Source organism: Rattus norvegicus, chromosome 11, assembly GCF_036323735.1.
Source record: "Rattus norvegicus strain BN/NHsdMcwi chromosome 11, GRCr8, whole genome shotgun sequence".
Taxonomy (NCBI): Eukaryota; Metazoa; Chordata; class Mammalia; order Rodentia; family Muridae; genus Rattus; species Rattus norvegicus.
Window position 1 is genome coordinate 85,409,052 of NC_086029.1, and position 17,660 is coordinate 85,426,711.

At 47.8% G+C, this 17,660-nt stretch overlaps 1 protein-coding gene across 2 annotated transcripts in view; it reads left to right on the forward strand.

The window, feature by feature from the left end:
* Mb21d2 (Mab-21 domain containing 2) overlaps positions 1 to 17,660 on the forward strand; it is a 99,018-nt gene that overhangs the window by 78,526 nt on the left and 2,832 nt on the right. The window lies entirely within an intron of this gene.

A 17,660-nucleotide genomic window follows, 5' to 3' on the forward strand; every position in this document is an offset into this window, starting at 1 on the left:
ATCTTCCCACGGAAAATCATTGCCTACAGTGCCTAGCCTCACAGCTGCCACTGCTCAGCAAGCGACTACTAATACCATATTACCCTGGTATGGGGGATTAGAAGCTACATGTGCGGGAGGGAGAGGAAGGGGAGAGAAACAAACCACCCAGGCATCTCCGTGGTGCTCAGCACTTCCTGTCCGCCTCTCCGAGCCTCTGGACTCTTAGCTGATGTCCCACCTGGATACCAGTTACTCTCTAGGCACTCAGTTCTCATTCCACACAAGGACAGGTGCTCTCTGCTGCGAGCGAGCGAGTGACACTCCAGTTGACAGAATTTGGGGATTAAATGCTGATCGGTGTTTTTCAATTCCAAGAGATGATTTCCACTTTCTTAATTGTGAACTTGGTAGAATTTAAGGCAAAGGGGGACAAAACCAGGAAATTAAGCTTGAAATAATTTCTTTCTGTAGGCTTACCTCTCCTTGCTTACCAGCCGGTTCCTGCTTCTTTCATTTTGGGACCCCTGGCTTGGGCAGCTCTCTCGTCTCCTAGGGCATCCATGGAGTTATAAGTGGCAGCGAGGAATGGGGAGGCAGGGAAGGAGGTTCACACCGCCGGGCCCGTGTGAGGTGCTTGTGAGCCAGTGTATGCTTTGGAGTTGGACATTTGCGTTCTAACAGAAAATCCCCAGAGTATGTAGCATGGGTGATCATTTAGCCTTCTGTGCCCCATTTCTTCACATTGGCTGGGATACCGAGAAGACGGTGGCAGTATGCGGTCAGCAAGAGTTCAGGGATGGATGGACAGTGAGGGTAACCTCTGGAGCAGCAGCAGCCAGAGATATATATGTGTGTGTTGTTCTTTGGGGGGTGCCTGCTTGAGATTTATTCGTTGTCAAGTGGATTATGGGGTGGACAGCAGGCGGTGGGGTTGGGACATGAGCCCCTCCTCTTCGTATGTACAGATAAAGCCAAGGGAGCTGCTTAGAGAAGGGTCTGCTTTGCAGGGGCAGCCTGGGGCCGGATGCTGGAGGGATGCTCTTGGGAAACTTTTATCAACAACCATGCATCGTCTAGCTGAGGCGACAGTCAATACCAGAAGGGGAAGTTAACATAACCTTCACTGCCCTGAGATGGCGATAAATCCAGTGCCCACCATCTTCTTTCTAACCACTTTAAAGTAACTTTCAGTGTATCCTCTCCCTGCAGCACACAGCATCGTCTCTGGATTTTGAACGTCTTACAGAGAGGGCTGAACTCACCGTTCACGTTGTCAGGAGTCATGAGGCCGTCGGGCCAGCTCTGTTCCTTCGACGTAGGTTATGCAGCGGCACTCAGATGGCTTTGCTTTCTGTCTTACAATGTGTTCATGGGCACTTGTGAGTTTTAGAGAAACAACCTGTCTGAAGAGTCTGCGTCCGAGTCTGTGGCCTTGATTTCTACAAACACCTTGTTGACAGTTGTGTTATTGTTTAATTGAGAATTCAACAGAGCTTGGTCTTAGGAAAGAAATCAGTGTGTGGCTGGGACCTGAACGTGGCTCCCACTTGAACTTTGTCAGGAGTCTTATGTTTGTTTTGTTTGTTTGTTTGCTTTTGTAACCATTGTTCCTGTGTAATGGACTTTTAAATTACCGAAAGGTCATTGTCCACTTAGAGCTGGGAGCATGCCCAGCATGTGTGGAACACGAGGTTCAAGCCCCACCACCATAACAACGATTAATGGATGTATTTATTTTAATACACTGGCACTCTCGATAGGTTGTAACATTCTCTCACATACGCAAAGCTGTCGTGCGTATTTATCATGGGGGCGTGGCTTTTTAAGCCATTGAGACTCTGTTAGTTAAATCATAACTACTCAGCGTCACCTGCTCTATCCCAGACACAAAGAGCCAGCTTTTTAATGTCATCTATCTGGTCATTAGCCGATGTCTTTCTGAATGGTCTCTGTGGCTCAGGCCTGAATACCTGGAATGGCTTCTTGGGAGCTCCAGCCTCATCTGTGCTGCCCACACTTTCTCCTTGCTCATGTCTTTCCTCACTCATTTTCCGACCTTTTCCATGGCTTCTCGGCCACAGTCCTTCTCTACGACACATACAGAGAGCCGGCAACACTTGGCATTTGGACCTCTACCTTCAACAGCAACCTGCTGGCCTCCTTTACACACACTATCCCTGCTCCGTGTTTCGTGTTTTGGCCCTAGGCGTGGAGGTGTGGACTTTGCACGGAGCGTGCAAGTGCTCTAGAAGTGAGCCTTGTCCCTTACTTTCTTTCACTTTTGCTTTGAGACAGACTCCTGCTAAAATACCCAGGCAAGCCTTGAACTAGCAATCCTCTTTGCCCAGCCTCCTGACCTGTGCCAACCAGCCTGCCGAAGTATTATTTTTTTAAGATTTGGTTTCCAGTGAGTTTATATGTCTCTGTGTAGATACGCGCACCTGTGCGCGGAGGTCTGTGAGGCTCGGATCCTCTGGGGTTGAGCTTATAGGTGGCTGTGAACTGCCGGTGTGGATGCTGGGAACTGAACTTGGCTCCCTTTGGGAGAGCAGTATTCACTAGACCATCTCTCCACCCCACCCCACCCCCACCCGGGGTTATTTTTTTTTTCCCACAGCATCTCCCCCCCATTTCTCTTAACACAGCACATATTTTTATTTGTAGACTGTTGAAAGTCAGAGAACATGACAGACCATTTAGCAATCAGTAACTTTGCAATTAAAGAAGCAGAGGCCGGTGTAGGGGAGGTGACAGCAGTCCTGCAGGTGAGGGACACTCCCCAGGTGCCCTGCCTTGGACCCAGGACTTGTCTGTAGATCACTGGCTGAAAAGGGCCTGCATTCCCACTGCTGTGCTCCCAGGGGTGGATGTCAGACCCTGCCCAAACTCCTTACCTGCCTTGGAATGTTGGGTGAGGGCAGGAGTAGTTTAGCGAAGGGGGAAGCTGGCCAAAAGAAAGCCCTTTTAGAAAGCTTGCAAATGATTACAGGGGGGTAGGGAGTTGAGGCCCCTCTGGAGTTCTGCATACGGTAGGGTAGATCTTCTTGTAAGCACTGATTTAGTTTTCTGCTGAAGGCCAGCCCCGGGCAGAATTGGGAAATAGACAGCTTGGTATGGTGCAGTGATTTGCAAACTTGATTTCTCTGAAAACAAAACACCCTCCCTTCTATCCCCACCCTCTAAGAAAAGAAAGAAAGAAAGAAAAACCCGGCTGACTTCAAATGCAAACCTCGGAGGACACCTCTGATAGAAAGTGGTCAGGTGTGGGTAAGACGCTCCGAATCTCTCCTTCACTTCCTTCAGCATCCACCCCCACTCATGGGGCTCCAGAGACCGCATTTCTGGGCGCTGTTTGGAAATCATACTGCCATGGATTCAGAGCTCTGTAGGTGAACTCCATAACTGCTAAGCCTTTTCCTGTTTTTTTTTTTTTTAAATCCTTTCTGCCAATGTATTTAAAGATTTACTTATTTTATATATGTGAGTACAGTATGGCTGTCTTCAGACACACCAGAAGAGGGCATCAGATCCCATTACAGATGGTTGTGAGCCACCATGTGGTTGCTGGGAATTGAACTCAGGACCTCTGGAAGAGCAATCATTGCTCTAACCACTGCTCTCTCCCTAGCCCCAAGCCTGAGTTTCTTAAAGCCAGAGTCAAATGTGAGACTTTGGTATCCACTATGTCAGGTGGCCTATAATCTGCCTGAGCCATAGGAAATACACAGGAGCTCCTCCACACCCCATTTCCCCCCTTTCTCCCTTTGTCTCTTCTCCCATGCCTTCTTTAGGAGCCTGGGGTGGGGCTGGCGGTGGGAGGGAGGCTCAGGCACTCTTCAAACACTGAGCTCCCCAGCCACTCTGTGGCCCTTCAGCTTAGGTTAGTCTGTCCAACTCCAGATCCTTGGAAGCTTAAGCATTTAGTAGAGGCTTGGTCCCTACCACCAGCTACTCTACACAACCCACAGGTAAGGCCATTTCACTGAGGAGCCCCATAATCACTGAGTGAGGAGAGGCGGCCTGCCTATGTAGAGCGTAGTCCAGGCATCGTCACGATGCCCGCACCCAGTCCTCTGGCAGTTCTCCATCTGCAAACTTGTACTCCTAAGCCAGTTAGAAAGATGGGGCTATGGGCATCCATCCCAAAATGGTTAAAACTTAGAACCAGAGAACCAGCAAAAGCAATTAGTCAGACTAAGAAATAAATGTCACTCCAACATGGGTCTTTACCTTAAAAACTGGTTGAAGCTTCAGGAGGCAGACACAGTTGGATCTCTGTAACTTCAAGGCCAACCTGGTCTATGCAATGAGTTCCCAGACCAGTCACAATTGCATACTATGATCCTGTCTTTAGTATACAGACACACACATTACAGACACACAGAGACAGACAGACAGACATGCTCACACACAGACCACACACATACAGCACACACACAGACACACACAGATAGACACATACACACATGCACACTTACACATTTTCTATGCCCTAATGGTTGTAGGAAAGAGGTTAAGAGGTTGATGTTGGAATTTGGTGACAAGGACGGAAATCAGTAAAACCACGGGATGCAATGGAGACTCAGTTCCTTGAGCCTCACCTGCAGTCTGGTCAGGGAGATCATGGGTGTCACTCTCTGGGGTGTTGTGTTCTGCTGAGTGTGAGTGCATTTTGCTTGCTGGTGCTTCTTATCTTATAAAAGATTAGCATTTCCAGAAGTTATCTTTGAAAGAACAGTCTTTGACATGTGTCACTAACTCCCCAGCTCACCAGCCCTATACATATCAGTTCATGTATGAACACAGTGACCTGACACTTAAAAACACAAGGGGACCCGGAACAGAGGTCCCTATGCTGCTGAAATTCATGGTTTTGTGTAAGTCACACTGTGACTCTTGTAAATTAGCACCCTGCAGAGTCCTGTGCAGAGAGGGGGAGGAAGTGACTGTGGACAGCGGTGGACCATCAGGAGGCAACGGCTTTAAAGCTGGTAGGACGAGCATCCTTTCTGTAGTTAAGGACACGGGCCAAACACAAACTACAAACCAGTGTTTGATTGGGCCGTGGATTTGGGGGAATCCTTTCTGGGAAAGACGTTCACGAGGAATGGAACGTAAGGTGCGATCTAAGACCAGGACTGAAAGAAGATTCGGCCTGAATGTGGACGGTCTTGGCTGTGCAAGGCTGGGGGCAAGGCCAGAGGAACTTGGTGCAGGCTGCCGAGGTGACTGCTCCTGTCCATAAGAAGCCCCTTTGGTGGTGACGGGAGGAGAGGTCAATCAGGAGGCGCTGCCATTATCCCTGGTGTAATGGTGTGATGTGTGAGCTGGTTGTGACAGGAACCTACAACAACAGGCTCTGTACGGAAGACCACGCACCAGACAGTTTAGAGACAGGATGTCAAACATTTGACAACTGAATTGATGGTGCCCGGCTCTGCCGTACCTGCCTAACGATGACAGATGTGCTGTTTACAGCGGCAACCTTCACTGCTTTGAGGCTGGCTGGATTTAAGTACTTAAGAAGCTTGGGAAGGAGGCAGAAGCTGACTGGTCTGTGCTAACTTGTGGGCAAGAAGGCTGGCGGTCCTCAGGCCACTGTTGGACACTCTCTTGAAGCAGGACGGAAGCACCTTGTTCTTGTCCCCGGGTGGGAAGATGCTCTGTTGCCTGCTCAAGGGCTAGTGTGAGGGCCAGGGCATGACTTTCTTAGGTGTGGTGTTTTAGCTAAATAAGTTAGCGGGCAGAATACAGCTAAGAACGCTCTGGTCTTTAGACAGTCTGTTGAAGTAATTGGGTATTTCTTTATCCCCTCCGTCTGTCCTCTCATTCCTTCCCCCGTCTCTGCAGTCCTCCTTCTTTTCCTCTTCTGAGATAGGGTTGACTTCCTACTCAAATAAGAGGATGACCTCATGCCCCCCTCTCCCCAGGGCTGAGAAGTACTGTGCGAGCCATTGTTCTGAGTGTTCTTACAGGGAATTGTCTGATTATTTTTGAGCCTTAGTTTATCCCCTTCCTTCTTCCACCCTCATTTGACCTCATCTCTAGATACTGTCCCTCTGTACAGAAGAGGAGGAAACGGGTGGCCAAGCACGCCCTTGTCACGGTGAATGGATCCTGCCTGTCACACTGTTGATGCTAACCTCTGTGGCTCTGCTCCTTTCCGGGTGTGTGGTCCTCGCCTGGCAGCCTCTGCCACCTGGGAAATTACTGGAAATGCAAATTATCCAGGCCGGCCAAAGCAGATAGTATAGGGGCAGGCCCAGTTAGTCAGATAGATCATCGTAACAAGTTCGCCTGCACCACCACTTGGCCCAAGCCAGGCAGGCTCATGCACCCCCTAAGGGAAGGGAACAGAAAGAAAATGAATATATTAAAAGACAAAACAAAACACCACATGTTCAACCAATGCTAAAAGTCAGTGTGGTTCACTGACCCAGAGCTTTGTGAACAGAATTATATTGTACAGAGAGGACTATACTTTCCCAACACTTTCCAAGTTCCAGAAATGGTCCTAGCTCTAGTGAATTCTCACAGGAGCCATGTGCCATACTATCCCCTCCCCCACCCCCGTTTTTTTTTGTTTTTTGTTTTTTTTTTTTAAAGAAACGACAAAACTGAAGTTTCAGAAACCCCGTAGGGCTCAGGGAGAAGGCTCAGCCTGTAATGTGCCTTGCATGCTACGTCCACGTCCAGGTCCCTTGCACCCACGTAGAAAGAAAGCCGGGTGTGGTCGCACATCTGTAACTCCAGCATCAAAGCTGGAGACAGCAGGTCCCAGGAGCCCACCAGTCAGCTGATCAGTTAAGTCCAAGGGCAGCAGGAGACCCCGTCTCAACATACTTACAGTGGAGAGTGACTGAACAGTACACCTGATTCGCCAACCCGCCAACCTCTGACCTCCACGCACGCGTACCTGTGCGCCTGCACGCACCGCGGCCCCCACACATGCAGTCAGATTTCCAGATGTTGCAGAGCCTGTACATTGAGGCTCGTCATTGTGAGGCTCGTCTGTATCCTGAATTCACAACGTTAGGATCACACTATCTCCGTTATCTGTCTGGGCATCTTCTTTCCCTCGGTTTCTTTTCCTCGGGATACCGTGGAATTTTATCAGTGACCTGTGACATCCCATTAAGTGTGGTTACTGCAAACTGTATGCCGGTATCAGGGATTCTCCAGCGTGAAGCACAGTGTCCTGACCCATCTTCAGAGCATATCAGTAGATCAGATATGAATTATACAGAAATTATGTCAAACCTTCAGGCTTTTTTAGGCTACTCTTGCGGTGGAACAAGTACAACTGTAAGGAAAAGTTGGGAAGGTGCGCCCTCTAGTGGAGAGTAAGGAAAATATGCTCTCAGACCCAGAACTATTCTGGGGTTTGCTGGAAGTTTCTCCATAGCCAGCTTTCTTCATAAGACTGAAAGTTTCAAGGCTGAATTTTTTTATCCCAAAGTTGGAAGCTGTTACTTTTATAGCAAACTTTGGGTCTGTGTCCTCTCGTCATTCTCTTGAGTATTGGATTTCTGCATCACAGTCAGACCACACTAGGGTCCATCAGTGGCTTTTCCCAACCCTGTCATCATTTTCCTACTTAACTGTGAAATCTGATCTACACAGGCGCTTGAAAGGTGTGCAATGGGAATGTTCATACCTGTATTGACTGCCGATACCCTCGGAAATTGTATACCTGTGTGGATCTTTGGTTTCAAGGCTGTCACCGAAGGCTATTGCTGTGCTGCCAGCGCACACACTTGATACTCTTTGACCCACCTATAGAGTAGGGTATTTGGTCAGTTTCAGCGTAAGCACATTGTCCAGCCCCTCTCCGGTGGGCGAAGGAGATGCAGACATGAGCAAATGACCATCAGAGAAATCTTAGCAAAACACATGATTTTCTTTCTTTTAAAGTAAAAAGGATGCCTGCCTGGGAAGTAAGAGATAAGAATGTGTTCCAAGTTGGGAAGAATAAAAGATGTTCTGTTTTACCTGGAATTTAACCACACTTGTGCATCTAAGAGTCTCACCAAAGTTGTGCCTTTAGTAATTCAAACCATAGCTATTCTGCTTTTCAGACTTTAGAATTTCCCAGTAGTAAACCCGGTCATGATGCAGTTAAATTGGGGAAGAAATCTCAATGTTGACAGTTTGAAACTCACATCTCCAGGAAGGTTGGTTCAACCCTTTCAGGTGAGACACAGAGATACAAAAGTTACAGACACACACACACACACACACACACACACACACACCACACACACACACACACACCACACACACACACACACCACACACACACACACACACACACACACACACACACACACACACGGAAAGAGCACTGTGTTGAAAATCAGAGACTCTGGGATTCATTCCCAGCGCTTCTGGCTTTGGGCTTTGACGTTCTAATCTGTACCGTGGCAGTTGAATTAATAACACTGGCAGTCAGATTTGGCTCCAGTAATCTTACTCATCCATTCTTTGTGTGGTGAACACACTCAGAGTTGAAGCTTCATTCCCCAGAGTCCAGGATCTACAGTGAGTAGTTGACTCATATGACAAGAGTGTTGAAAGGGCTGCAGGTATGGGCTCCTCTCTGATTGTTAGTGTCTGGCTGGAACAGTGGCCGCAACTCTTCACCCACTGGGGAGCACAGGTGAGAGGAGCTAGCTTCAAATGACACTTTCCCATGAAAACAGCAGGAGGGTGACCTTCCGGTGACCTTCAGGGTGGCCTTTGCTGTCGTGGGGTAGATGTGGATTTGAGACACTGCAGGATGTTTTCTTCAGGCTACCCACCTCACCTCTATCCTGCACAAGGGCACCTCCACAGAGGGCTTTGTTGATTGTATTCTGTAGTCTAGTTTTCTTTGATACAAACATCTTCAAGCTCAACAATAGAGTATGTTTTGTTCCTGATATTAAGATTTATTTTCAGGTAACTGATTATGACTTGAAAGTAATCCTATTCTTTATCATCGGTAAGAATGCTGGCACCTTTTCCGGTGACTATTTTCCTTGGGAGCTTTGTCTGACCATCCTCTCTCCCCACTTAACTTAAAAATGTGGGTTTGTGTGTAGCAGACTGAATTTAACTATGGAACGTTATGTTAGCCCCTGCTCAGTGCGGATGAACTGTAGCTCCACACTAGGCTTTTCTAGTCTCTGGGGTTGCAAAGGCAGAGTTACGAATCAGGAGGTGTCTAGATGATCTGAGGTAGACCAGTAGGCCGGTTGAGCGTGATGGTTTTAATGTGTCTCTCGGAGGCCTCTCTCTCTACCAAGCATCCTATTGTCCACAGCTTTTAGGGTTTGATGACTTTGGAGCCTTGCACAGTTAGTGAATGATGGAGCACAGGTGCCATCTATTGGCAGCGACTGGGACTCTGACCTCAGCTCCTGTGGTAACCATCACAGTCCTTGCTAGGCCTGAGGGTTGCAAAGGGTACTTTGAACTGTCCCAGAGTAGAATTTTTATCACAGAACAAGAGGTGCTGCCCCCAGCTCTAGACTGTTTCACAGCCACCACAGTCCCAGGCTCCTTTGTCTGTCTGGAGCCTTTGCTTGGGCACATGGACTAGACACAGTTTCTTAGGGACAAAAGGACAGCATGACAGCATCAGGCTGTCACCTTCATTCTAAGTGCCTTACCCACCAATTTCATCCTCTGCGAAGACAGCTATCCCAGGAAATGTGGTCTGTTTATTCGGTTTATGTCTACTCAACTTCCATTGTTTGGTGATACACAGGTTTTCAGACAGAGGGGAGCCAACACGTAGTTGCACAGTTAATAACTAGTGGACAGGGAAATGGAATGTACATTTGGAATTGGTTCCATACACTTCAGAGGGGAGGGATGGTCCAAGCCAAAGCAGAAGCTAACCTCCTTAATCTCACACACACACACACACACACACACACACACACACACACACACTCACTCTGAAGGCCTCATCCTCCCCTGTTCAGTCCATACTTAAGAATGACCTGTATACCAAAGGCAGACACAAGACCCATACCTAAGGAGGACACGGGCTCATCATGGCTCTGAAAAGAGATTCAGAAGAGGTGGACCAGCAGAATTAGGTAACCAGCAAGGCAGTGAAAAAACAGACAAGACGAAAACTGTAAGCACACTTGCTGATCTGAGAGCCCAGTGACCCTTGGGGGCAGTTTTGCATAGATCTTGTTTTATAAGGCATAGAACAGGGACACATTATACATATACATTATACATATAACTGGATATAACAAGTAGGCCATTATTGCTGGCCTGTAGGGCTCTTGTCATGGTCAGTTGGGCCTCTGAGCTGGGTCCGTTCATCGCTAAGAACACGGCAGAGAGCAGCTGAGCCCATCATCAGAGAAGGAAGTAAAGCGAGCAGAGGTCTGTGTAAGTGGAGAGGGGCAGACTCTCCGGGACGCTATGGGAACCCATCGTGGTGTCACAGCTCGGGCCTTTGGCCAGATTCTGCTTCCTCTCTCACATGGCTAAGGACTATGCCCAGAGCGCCCTTTCTCCATGTGCCCCTGAACTTTCAGGTCTTGTTTGGATCAGTGGGTGGCACTGGATGTAGGAAACTGTCCCGCTGTAGGAATTGCCTGTCATAGCTGTAGATCGACTGGGGGCCAGGCTGGGACACAGTAGGCCATCAAGAGCACCCCTCTCCCAAGCTCACACACACTCAATACTGTGTCTTGTCTTCACACATACATATTGGAGAAAAAGTAAAATCAAGTCTATAGTAAAAGGCTGGCTGTGGCATTGTAGGGTCATTATCCACTAGGTGTCTCGAAGTGTCTGTGGGTGATAGCATGTTACCCTTGGGCTGTGCTTTAACGTATTGTAGCATAAGACGAGATAGCAAGTGATAATTGGCGAATATGATTCTCAAAACATTCTTCACCATTGCATATTATTCGAAAAAACGTCCACAGTAAATTGACGTTAAGACTAGGTCTTTGACTAGCCAATGGTAGTTTTAAATTTCTTTAGAGGACCCTCTCTCCCCCAACCCCAGACTCACATAGCCCGGAACTCAGTCTACTGACCCAGCCTCTGTGACGGGGTAATGGTAGAGCTACCGATAGGCACAGTGGCACACCTGGCACTGCTTCACCAGCGCGGCTGCCTTTTAGATGAACGTGACCTCTTTGCCTAGGTAACATGGGATATCCTGTTCAGGCTTCCCTGTTCTCATCCTTCCAGTCTCCTCCTAGTGTCTGTGTGGCTTCCTTTCCTTCACAGCACCTAGAGGAGCCTCCTGTTTTTTTTCTCCTCAGAGTACCTGACTGGGGTTGTGTACTCAGGTATGACCGTGTTAGACACTGTCCACAGAGGAAGAAGGCTGCCTTCCAGAGCTGGGGCAGGGCTTCTGTGTGGTTAGCTTTGGGTAATCTGACACCTAGCCCAGCTCTTTAACCAGGTGGTGGAAGCTTCGAGGTTGGGGTGGGGGATCTTTCCTATGACCCCTGACTCATTTACCTCGTATTGTTGATTTTCTAGGCATACATAACTAACCAGGTTTTTTGTTGTTGTTTTGTTTTGTTTTGTTTTAACTTATAAGCTGATTGAAGAAGTAATCCTCCATCTCTTTTCATTTTGGGGTAGACAAGTAATCTTACTGTAGTGTACTGTGGTAGCCTTTTAAAGGCTTGAACATCTGCGAGTGTTTGGTAATAGCAAAAGTAGCATGGACTAGGAGAATGGGGAGTCAACCTGAGTTTAAATCCCTCTTAAACTCCCCTCTAAAAGCCAGGCACAGTTTCCTCCTCTGGTGTCCACTTGATTTCCCCAGCTGAAAAGGGGGAACGACCACCTTCTTGGAAAGGTCAGGCAGGCCGACGAGTTGATAGAGGTGAGGAATTCAGCCTCCACCTTAGTGCCCAGCTGTCCTGTCAGTGCAGCATCTTTCCCAGCCCACAGACTTTCAGAAGTGTGAGCTCTACATTCAACACCCCTACCCCAACTGCTGTGGTGCAGTGTGCGCTGTCTTTAACGTCGAAGAGGTAGCTTGGAGGGCAAAATGGAAATGACACTCCAAAGCTCCCACGGGAGCAGCACAAGGTACCCAAGCCCTTGACCCCAGTGGTCCCTGGGTATTTCACCGCCCCTGTCATCAGAACTGCACTGGGCCATCAGAGGGATATTGGAGTCAGCGTTGGCGTCTGTGTTTAGTAACAGGCTCTCGTGTTGGCCAACTCCCTTGGGAGACATTTACCCACGTCCTGCCACATGCTTTCAATTTTAGTACTTATTTCTGCTGATTGTTATGACTGGTCATCCCTTGAAGAGCCCACTGCTTTCAGTCAGCACGGTTACAACCCTGTGCCTGGTGGGGCTGCATCCCACAATAGTGGGCTTACTTTTTTATCCCCGTACATGCTACCTACGCCAGTGGCAGGTAGAACACATTGCTCCTTTATTAGTCCAATATGACAGGATCCTGTGGCCTTCTTGACTTGTCCATTCTCCAGGGCAAGCATCTTCCTTCTCTTCCTCCTATGTTTTGGCTAGGACCCTTATTCATTTCTCTTCATTTTTTAAATTTCAATTTATAATTGTATGTTCATTGTACGTGATTTATTTGTTTGTGCTGCTGGTCAAATATTCCTGGATCCCTTCCATCCCAACATGCTGGAAGGATGTACCTTCCCCTCCGTGGTTAGCGGGAACAATGTACTAGTTTGGGACCCTGAATTGTGAATGAAATGATGTTTCATTTCTAGCCAGAACTCTCACTTTTGTGCCAAAATTCAAGAGCTTCCTTTTACTACAGCAGAAGGACTGTGAAAATTCCAGGTGGGGTCTTCCATTGCTCTTGTCCTGGGTTAAGGGAAGGAGAACCCTCACTTTACCTACCTTTGGCAGGATGTAACACTTTGTTCGAATCACTGAAATATCAGGTTTGTTACTCAGCACGGTCCCTCTCCCCTGACTGATACAGCTGACTCTCACTTCCTCTCACAACGCTATGCCTTGCGCGTGGGAGACCATCTCTCTTCACCTGGGGATCACCAGTGTCTGTGGGTGTAAACACTTATACCCTGTGCGAGAATAAATTAAACAGGTTTTGAGTCCTTTTCCTTCCTTAATAAAGGCTACGTTCCCGTTCAGAGTGACTTAACTAATTTGCATTTACACCCCAAATGAGAAAACAATAGAAACTAGCCTCCCCTCTGCCCCCTGTCTCCCCTACCCCTTAAGTTTGATGGTCTCCATGAAAAGAGTTTTGGCTGTTTTATGTGTGGCTTCCCACCCATCTTTCTGTTTTAACACCCCCTACCCACCCCACCCCATTCTTGGGCATGACTGTGTGAGGCCAGAAGGTTGTGAGTTATGGAAACCAGGCTTTGTGAGCAGCCTCAGAACCTGAGCTCAGTGTTCCTAAGTGGGAACTGTATTGCTAACCTGTGTCCTTCTCACAAGTCTGGACTCCTAGGGTAGAGACTGGCAGTTAAGCAACCAACCGGCCACTGCGGGGTGCACTTTGTGTGCTACCGTGGCTACCTCGCACACTTGCAGTCGTTACCCTGCAGTTTTTGTTCAAGGGAAGCAAGGCATAGAGAGCTTAAGTGTGTTCCTTGGCGGTGTCTCAGACTTTGACAGGGCCATTGACTTTTAGAACTTGTTCGAAAGGAAAATGATGAAATCCTAAGGCTTTTTGTTTCTCGTTTTCCTACTTGACTTTTTGACAACCATTTTATACTGTATGCTGCCAGCCCTTCTGTCATCCCCACATACTTAATGGGTTTTAAAAATGATTGAAATGCACGATACATTGTACAAAGCAGTTACCTTCCAATCCCCAAGTCTGTTCTAGATGGGGGAGACGGAAACAGTGGCTACAAGGAGCCCACAGGCTATGCCTGCGATGGTGTAGCTTTCATTGGCTGAGCCTCTGCTAATATCAGTGCCATGGGTGGACTTGCTGTCACCTGATTTAGGAGGGAGAGGACACCTCAGAACCATCAAGCGACTATGGTAGGTGGTGAAAGGGCTCTCGTTAGTCCAGGGCAAGGCCTCTAAGGAGCCACAGGAGCTGTTCACTTCTCAGAGCACGGGGAATGGCAGAATCCAGCTTACCCCTGCCTGCCAAACTGTGCTTCCCCACAACATGCTGCCACCCCAGGACGTGTCCCTGGGCCAGCAGAGGTCTTGTTACCTCCAAAGGAGAGGGCCCTCTATTCATGTCACCTCATGGAATGTTTTGTGGGCCTTGAATGTGCTAGAGGCCCTTAGTGGATCGCTTTAATTAGATCTCCAAACCACTCTGCAGTGAGTCTAGTTTAGAGGAAAGGGAAGAGGAGATGAGCAGAATGAATGGCGTCTGTCATGTGCTTAGACACTTGGTGGCCTCTCTTCGATGATGATGGTTTATTTATTTGCTTAAATGAGGAACCGGAAGCTCAGGAAGGTTAAACAGGTTCTCGGGCTCATCTAAATTGTAAATGGCAAACCCAGGACACCCTCCCAAGGCCTCTTGTTCTGGTCCCAGAACTCATGTATATTGATCAGGGTCAAAATGGACAAAGACCAAGCAAGTTCTTTGAGGGGACATCTTTCAGCCTTTCCCAGTCCTGTATACCCAGACTGAATAGTCACGACCGTTGCCATGCCTTGATTTTTAATCAGATTTTCAAAGTGTTAAGTAAAAACTACACACAGTTGTCTAAACTGTTGTGCAAAGCTAAAACCGACTCACTGGCTTATAAAATGTTACCATAATGCAGACGTTAATGGTGACTAGGAGCTTACTGGACAGCAAGGAGCCCGGCTCGTGCTGCCCTGTGTTTCCAGCATTGTGCTGTCTATTTATCTGGGCATATTAATGGCATTTTCCCAAGGCTGATTGGGTCCATTATGTCTTGATAAATGTAGGTAGCTAGATATGATCTGTTACTGGTCCAAGGTCACATTAAGCTTCCAGCAACAAAAGCACAAAGCTAGTGCTTTGTCCGGAGAGCTGAGTTTCCTTTCTAAGCCATTTTACATTCAGGTCAGGCCGGGTGATCCTCACAGAGAGAACAGTGTTATGTGACACGATGACCTCTGCAGTGTGTGCGAGAATAGGGCAGCGCTCTTACCGTGTCACCAAAGCTCTGAAGCCTGTGAGTTATTTCTCCTCAGAATCTTCGGTGCTCGTTTCTGTACCCCACCCACCCGCACAGGCATAGTGAGAGGCTCCACAGAGATGATTTTTATTTATTTATTTATCTAAGTATGAATGAGGGAATGCCAAAACCTACAAATTGGGGTCATTAAGAATTCTGTAGATGGTGCTGTTCTTAGAAGAAGAGAGCCCTGCCCACATCTAAGGATGCTTCTTGGAATCTTGAGTAAGCTTAACATTATCTTTCTGTAAAGTGGAGACCATGATATCTTTACAACAACGTTTGCATTTTTTTTTATCAGCCAAGGACACTGTCACCTGAGTGTACATCAGAGTCACAGAGGACTTTTACACTGCCATCCCTTACTGTGCCCATCATTAAGAATCTCTACCAGAAGAAGGCTCTGTTTGTTAAGAGAGAGGGAGAGAGAGAGAGAGAGAGAGAGAGAGAGAGAAAGAGTGTGTGTGTGTGTGTGTGTGTACATTTCTGTGTATTTAAAAGAATGTCTCCACATATACTTAGCCACCAAGTATGTATTAAGTGGGGTCTCTGAAGATGTGGTGTTTACATCTTGTGTGTGATATTAACAGTCTACTATTATGTTTGTAGTGACAGAGTTAATTTGGGTTCATGGCTCATTTTCAGCAGGCACTGTCTCTCAACTGATTTACCTCTTAAAATAGTCTGGCAGGGCAAGGTTTATTCCCTTGGACTCAGGGAGATGAGCACCCCTCTGGTCTTTGGCTTGATCTTCTGAAGACCCACAAAGTTGTAAGGGATGGATGGCTTGGAGCTCGGCCCCTAACCTTGAGTCCCAGTGTCTAAAATATTAAGGTCTTTGACAGTAGAAATTCTGCAGTAGAGCAAATTCAAAGCCTAGAACAGCCGTTCTTAACCTGTGGGTCATGGCCCCTTTGGCAAACCTCTCCCTCTAAAAATATTTGCATTACAGATTCATAAATGGTAGCAAAATTACAGTTAGGAAGTAATGACAAAAATAATTTTATGGTTAGAGGTCACCATGGGAACTGTGTTAAAGGATTGTAGCACTAGGGAAGCTAGTGCATGGAGGATTATGGGAAGATGGCTTTACTAGTGAGCTTGTGGGCTGGTGCATTCTCTGGTGCTCTGTCCCTGACTTCAGACATGGCTGGTGGCAAAGCAAATCCATTCAGAGAGTCGCTTGTTGCAGCCACCTGAGCCTTGAACTCCCTGTCCCTCTGTGTTCTCTTCCAGCCCCTGGCAATCCATCTGCCATGACAGCTAAATGTCAGCTCAGCCTGGCTTAAACTGAAGCCAGACAAGTCTGCAAGGAGGATGTCTCGGGGTAGATCGAGCTGGGGAAGGCTCCGTTTGTCACCACAGTTTTATGCAACTGCAGACCAGTGGGCCAGAGGGAGTGTGGGCATCGCTGGAGGAACATGGTCTTAGCCACTAAGTTCCCAGCTTCTGAGAGTGTAACGAAAGAACATCCATGAAGTTCTGTTTGAGAGAACCGGTGTTCGAAGTCAGCCTAACTCCCGAATTCTAGGATTTGACCACACACTTTATCACATGGCCCCTTGAAAAGCTAATTCTAACTAGGCATGGAAGGGGCACTGAGGAGGCATACTGTGTAGCAGGCACGGATGTTTCTTTTTGTGGGGTTGGTAAAAGTGGCCACTTCCAGACCAGCAGAGAGAGGGAGTTTTTAGCTCTCCTCACCCACCCCAGGATGCTTTATTACACCAAGTGAAGGTGACCACAGCTTCTCTTAATTCCTCAGAGGGAGAAGGGAATTTTGAGCTATTTTTTTCACCCAAGTCTGCCTAAAAGAAAGCCGTTAGGAGAATCCAAAGCAGGACTCATGGTACTTTACAGACAAATAGTTAATGTTGTCAGATGATGTGCTAGACTTAGGAACACACTGTCCTTTGAAAACCTCTGCGGTCACACGGAGGACTTCGGGTTCAGAGAAGTGTTCACGCTGGGAGGAGAAGCGGGGTAAATGAGGAGGCTGCCTTGGCAAAAACCCTAGGCCTGACTTCTCACGTGACGGTATCAGATGGCTTCAGCACGAAAACAGGGACAGTAGAGACACAGAGGGAATGAGATTAGGGTAAGACTCGGCAGGACAAGGTCAAGGAGAGTTGGAGCATACAGAAGCTCTCTGACTGAATGACCGAGTGTGTGGAGAGTCTGTTACTCGAGGGGCAGAGTTGGGGAGAGGATCGTGGTGAAAACAGTTTTCAGGCTAGTGCTCTATCAGAGCCCTTCCACCTGGGAAAGGGCAGACCCTGGTGCTGGTAAGAAAGAACAGCGTTGCCGTCATCATCATCATCATCCTGAGCTGGGTCTGTGAAGCACCTGAGATCTGGTTTTGTACTGGTGTGTTTTATTCTTGGAAGCCAGAGCTCTCTTTTTTTTTTTTTTGGTTCTTTTTTTCGGAGCTGGGGACCGAACCCAGGGCCTTGCGCTTCCTAGGTAAGCGCTCTACCACTGAGCTAAATCCCCAGACCCCAGAGCTCTCCTTAATAACACACATGGCCGTGTGCTCCCGGTGATGGTGTTTTCTCTTTTCGT